The sequence below is a fragment of the Callithrix jacchus genome, chromosome 19 (genome assembly GCF_049354715.1).
Source record: "Callithrix jacchus isolate 240 chromosome 19, calJac240_pri, whole genome shotgun sequence".
In the NCBI taxonomy this organism is placed as follows: domain Eukaryota; kingdom Metazoa; phylum Chordata; class Mammalia; order Primates; family Cebidae; genus Callithrix; species Callithrix jacchus.
Window position 1 is genome coordinate 34,495,859 of NC_133520.1, and position 5,908 is coordinate 34,501,766.

At 45.2% G+C, this 5,908-nt stretch overlaps 1 pseudogene; it reads right to left on the bottom strand.

Moving 5' to 3' along the window:
- Positions 1–5,376: 5,376 nt before the first annotated feature.
- LOC144580304 (interferon-induced transmembrane protein 3 pseudogene) lies at positions 5,377–5,682 on the bottom strand (annotated as a pseudogene).
- Between the last annotated feature and the right edge of the window lie 226 nt (positions 5,683–5,908).

Below are 5,908 nucleotides of genomic sequence, written 5' to 3' on the forward strand. Positions count from 1 at the left end.
GGTCAGGTGGATGACTCTGGTGTTGAGGAGTGAGGGGGTGGTGGGATAAAGAATGAGAAAAGATGGGGGGATTAATTTAATGAGTCTTCAAGTATTTATCAAGAAGGTATTATGCATCAGGCACTTTGCTGGGCACTGAAAAGAGACAGTGAACAAAACAGACACATCCCTTGGTTGATAGTCTGCTGGGGTGCTGGGGGAGAGGAACATTAAACCAATTAGCATAGAAAGAAGTATATACAATATAAGTGATTTAGAAGTATTGGTAGTTATTAGGAAGGAAAAGAATAGGGCTCCAAGGAAGCAATCTGGGATCATTCTGGAATAGGGCATGTGCTATGTGACCTTAAGTTTGGTTGGCCATTCTGATGGGGAGAAGCCCATCTCCCAGTTCTAAGTGATATGCTCTAAGTTTGGCCAACTGCCCAGCCCCCACCAGCTGCTGAATGGACTGAGTGAGAATCTGATTTTGGTTGGTGCCTGACTTGAAGCACCCTCTAGTGTTGAGGGAAGGAAGGTAATAGCCTGAAAGAGAGGGAACTGGGGAAAGGCAAAAGAAATGAGACTGAGATTTGTTTTGGGAACAGGTGGGCTGAGGAGAAACCCCAGAGGCCTGTGCTAACAGGGTTGGAGACGGGCTTCGCAGAGTGTCCCTACACCCCAGCTGTGAAAGCAACGAGGAGCCGGGAACTCTTCCACTGCTCCACGTGGTTTCTCTCAAGTTACTAGTAGAATCCTATACTACAGGTCTGGAAACAGACATGGAGGCTAAATAATTTCTCTAAGGTCACATAGCTTGTAAGTGGGTAGAGAACAGAGCCAACAGCCAGTGTCACTATACCAAGTGGCTCTGGCAGATCTGTGTATCCCAGTGCAGGTTTGAGATGATTTAGATGTGCCTGGCTGAGCTTTTCTTTGCAACAGCTTGCCTAGGGACTGATAAGGAAATTCAAATAAATGTGGTAAGTTGTGCTACCTGTTGCTGGGCTGATGCGGTAGACAAATCCTAAAGTCTCAATAGCTCAACACTTCAGACTTTATTTCTCACTCAGATGAAGTCCTGTGGGGCATGGCAAGGGCACTCCAAACCACCTCTCAGGGACCAAGCTCCCTTTGTCTTATGGCACTGCTCTCTCAACACTTGGTCTCCAAATTTACCAAGTCAGGGAAGGAAGGGTGGGAGGAGGTACACTGGCTTCATCCCAGAATTATCACACCAAACTTGCACTGTTAATTAGCCTGAATCAGTCACATGGCTCCAGCCTAACTGCAAAGGATGGTGGGGGAAATAGAAACACATGGACTGTTAGGGGAGCACTATGCATGCCCTAAACTGGAACTGACCCCAGAGCCCAGCAGCAGGCAGCAGAGGCAAGGAAAAAGTGGATGAGCATAAGTAGTGGTTCATTCCCTCCCCGACCCTGCAAAGCAAGGTAACACCTGTCGGAATGCTGGAGAACACAGCCTGTCCTTGCCTGGGGTCAGCCTGTTTCAACTTTTCCACTCTTCCCCTGCCCCAGGATTTGGAAACCCCCTTCTATGCCGTGGTCCAACTGATAGCAGGGAAAGAGGAGGAAAGTTGGGAAAAGAGCAGTGAGAAGTTGCACTCAGTTTGTGAAGGGGGAAGAAAAAATAATTTTTAATGTCTTGGATGTATGAGGAGACTGTGACAGGGGAGAGAGCAGAGTGATTTAAGCCCCTGGAAGTTCAGCCTAAAAACCTAATCCCTGAAGAATTTGCTGTCCTTCCTCCTTGTGGGGTGTGGCTCCTGTAGTCCTCACCTCCTGGTGATCATGTCCCTGTGTTGTCCCCTTTCTTTGGTGTTGATGAGACCTGAGACTTACATTTAATCAGTAGAATACAGCAAAGATGATGAGAAGTCACGTCTGTGGTTAAATACAGAATGAGAAGATTGTAACGCCCATCTGTTGCAAGGAGCCTCTGTCCCTTGCTGACTTCGTTGGAGCTAGCTGTCATGTTGTGAGCTGCTCAGTGGAGAGACCCATGTGGTAAGGCATGGAGGGCAGCTTGTGGCCCACAGCCAGCAAGAAACTGAGGCTCTCAGTCTGTTTACCCACCGGGACCTGAACCCTACCAATCATCATGTGAATTTGGAAGTGGATCCTTTCCCAGTTGAGCTTTCAGATGCAAACCCAGACCTGGCTGACATGTTGACCGAAGGACCCAAAGCTGTGCCAGGACTATTGACCAAAAGAAAGAAGGAGAGGAATGTGTGTTGTCCTAGGCTGCTGACTCTATGGTAGTCTTGGTACGCAGCAATGGATAAGTAATGCATGGGGGTCAGAAAGTGTGGGAGAGGAGCACATCAGTTTCCCAAGGTTTTCATAACTAAGCACTATAAACTGGTGGTTTAAAACAGCAGAAATCTATTCTCACAGCTCTGGAGCTAGAAGTCTGAAATCAAGGTGCTGGCAAGGCCATGATCCTTCTGAAGTATCTAGGGGAGGATCCGTCCTTGCCTCTTCCAGCATCTGGTATCCCAGGCATTCCCTGGCTTATGGCAACATCACTACACTCTCTGTCTCTGGTTCACATGGCAATATTGGATTAAGGGCCTGTCTTACTCCATATCACCTCATCTTAATTACATCTTCAATGATCCTATTTCCAAATAAGGTCATTCTGAGGGACTAGGGGTTAGGACTTCACCATATCTTTTTTGGCACATTTCAATGCATAACAAGAAGAAAAAAAGAGAAAAGAGCTGACAATTGAAGTGGTGTCTGGCAAACAAGCACCTTCTTGATGGCTAGGTGAACATATCCAAGCAGTCTGCACATTTAGCGCAAGGATGAGCGTCTTTGTAGGTGAGGATCTCAGAAACTGCAGGGATTGGACCCTTCCCTTCTCTCCAGGAGCTGCTTGAAATTGCGAACAAAAGCCTAACTTCACCAGCTGAAAGAAGTCCCATCCACTGCCAAAAGGGTTGTGAGGCCTGCCCTAATGCAGAGGTGACCAAGATGATCCTGCATTCGAAGGTACCTTCATCCCACTAGTTTGGTGCTGTCTTTGTAACTCTGTCCTGGGTTCATGAATGGACCCTTTTCTCTGTCGCAGATACTGGAAAGGCCCACAAGCTACAGTATGTTTTCAACTGTGGGCAGCTGCTGCCACCTTGTGCCAGAAAGACTCCATGGCTACAGTGACCAAGGACCTCAGATCAGGACACCGTGAAGAGGTACGTCTAATAATTGTTCTGGGGCAGCAAGTGTAAATCGGGACTGTCCCGGGTCACCCCTGGGGAATGCAAGAGAACAGGATGTGCAAGGATTTTCCCAAGAATAGATCTGGCAGAGTTTTCCAAAATGTTCTACTTTTCTAGGTTTACTCTCGGCATGAAGCTTCTTATGCCACTTTTGCTGGCCATCACACCTCATGCAAGGTTAACAATACATGAGAGTTCCGAATTCCTCTGGCACAAAGAAGAATGAATTTCCAACTATGCCTAATGAAAGAAAAATGTCTCTTTCTACATTGCCTATGAACACAACATGCCCCAAACACATGTAAAGCTTTGTTCTGACTTTGAGGATGCATTTTAAATCAATAAAGGAACAAAAAGCCCAGAAAGTGCCTAACTTTCTTCCTCTCTCTCTCTCTCTCTCTCCCCCCCCCCGCCCCTCTGTGTGTGTGTGTGTGTGTTTGATGCTTTCAAAATTGACATATTACTCAGATATGGGAAAAAAGTAAATTTTTTGTCTTATGATTGTTTAGAGTGGGTAGTAATTTCTGTTGGTAGCAGGGATGAGGTGACATTGGCAAGATATTTAAATGTACTAATTAATGGAAAGTTGATTTCTATGGCCAGATCTGTTTTAGGTAAAGCAGCCAATTCAAAACTCAGACTCTAGACAGCTCGAAGGTATCTCTCCAACCCCTTCTCAGGGTGGTGCCTGGATGCAGTCGTATTGCTCAGATGTCCTTGATCCTCCCTACCCTCTGCTGAGATGCCCCTCATGCTGCTTGGTGATGAAGATGCCATTGGTTTGATTTGGTCCATGGGAATCATAGTGGCATCTGCCACCCACACACTGGTCCTTGCCATTGCCTCTGGTGACAAGAGCTCCTTACTCTGAGCTTCCTTAAAAACTTGGGTCTTTTCCGGTCTCTCAGCTATCATGCATCTCAGTGGGGTGCCAGAAAACTCTAGATTGCTTTTTCTCCAACATACTGTTGTGTGGACCCTTGAGGATTGCCCTTAGCACATGCCTGTGATGGCTAGTTCACCTGTCTTGGATCACGTTGGATGCAGCATCCCCTGTGGTGGAAGGTTTCTGGACAAGGTCTACGGTTTCCCCAAGATCTGCCCAGTCTGTGAAGGATACTAGCTCCTGAAGTTCTTAGTCTCTCCCAAATTTATCTCAGGGGTGGTTTTATCCAAGGTGCACCCTCTTTCCCTGCAACACCTCTTGTTAATGTTCCATCCTGGGATGAGGAAGGGAGCCAGTACGTTTCAGGTCATCCTTTGCCCCTCTCTTCTCCCTCGCTCACCCAGATCCTAATCCCAGCATTAGAAGGAACTTCTTCCTTCCTCTATGGTGAGGGCTTCACTAACATCATGTTTCATGTTCTTCTCTGATCAGTGGTCAATAATTTGTTGTATAATTAGTTCTCTGGCTACCTGAAAATCCTCTTACGTTTTTTATTCAACGTTCTCAACATAGCCTAGCACAAGAAATAGTAGCTCTCCTATTTTTGATGGTTCTCCGCTCTCCATGAAGCTCTGGATGCCATCAATTCAATGTTTGGGAGTCATAGGCTAATCAGAGTCTAGGAGTTACCAGGTTAATATCTCAAAACATACTATTCTTTTACAATGAGAATTGTGTATTTGATAAATTTCATCAAATAATGTGTAAAGGAAAGTAGTCTTAGTTAGCAATTAAGAAAATAAATTGCGCTGATTAATTGCTAAAATAAGTTCCAGATGAATTAATTAAACAATTGAAGAAAAACCAAATCATTTTTAAAAACTAGCAGAAAATGGAAGTAAATATGTACCCTATCTCTAAAGGAGTAATTTTCTAAGCTTTAAAATCATATAAGAAAGAACATAGGAAAAGAGAAATTCAAATACTTTTAAAGCCACTCAACAATATAAATAAATAAAAAGAAAAACAAAAGCCTTGGAAAATACCTTCGGCACATATAAAAGTCAAGGGATGTTACATGGTTATGTAACAGAAACTTTTTTTTCAGAAACACGTGCACTTTATTGAAAGCCATTGTAGAAAAGTGTGTGACGATAAAGCGCTGATACAGGACTCGGCTCGGGGGCAGGGCGAGGAATGGAAGGTAGAGTATTTGCGAAACAGGTCAAGGGCAGGGCCCCTGGCCTGGATGATTCCTCTCGATCTATTGATAGACTTGCAAGATCAATATTGGGATGATGATCAGCAGAATGGTCATAATGATGCCTGAAATCAGGGCCCAGATGTTCAGGCACTTGGCGGTGGAGGCATCAGCCTGGGCCCCGGTCAGTACGCCAACCATCTTCCTGTCCCTAGACTTCACGGAGCAGGCAAACACAGTGGATGTTGGGAGAGCAGGGTTGTGGGGCGCCCCCAGCACATCCACCTCATGCTCCTCCTTCAGCATCTCATAGCTGGGGGGAAGGCCGGTGTTGGCGGGAGTGAAGAAGGTTTGGACAGTGTGGTTCATGGTGTCCGGGGATGACCAGCCATGGTCAGGTTGCTGGGATGGTTCTCAGTGGGCCCTCAGAAATTATTATTCATTACAGATTAAATTGATGCTATAAGAATGCAATTTGTTGATATAATCCAGTAATCTCACTATTTGGAATTTATATTAAGGAAATAATTTCAAAATAGACACAAGTTGTTTATGCTTTTTATAATCACATTCATGTTACATTGTGGTGAGCATT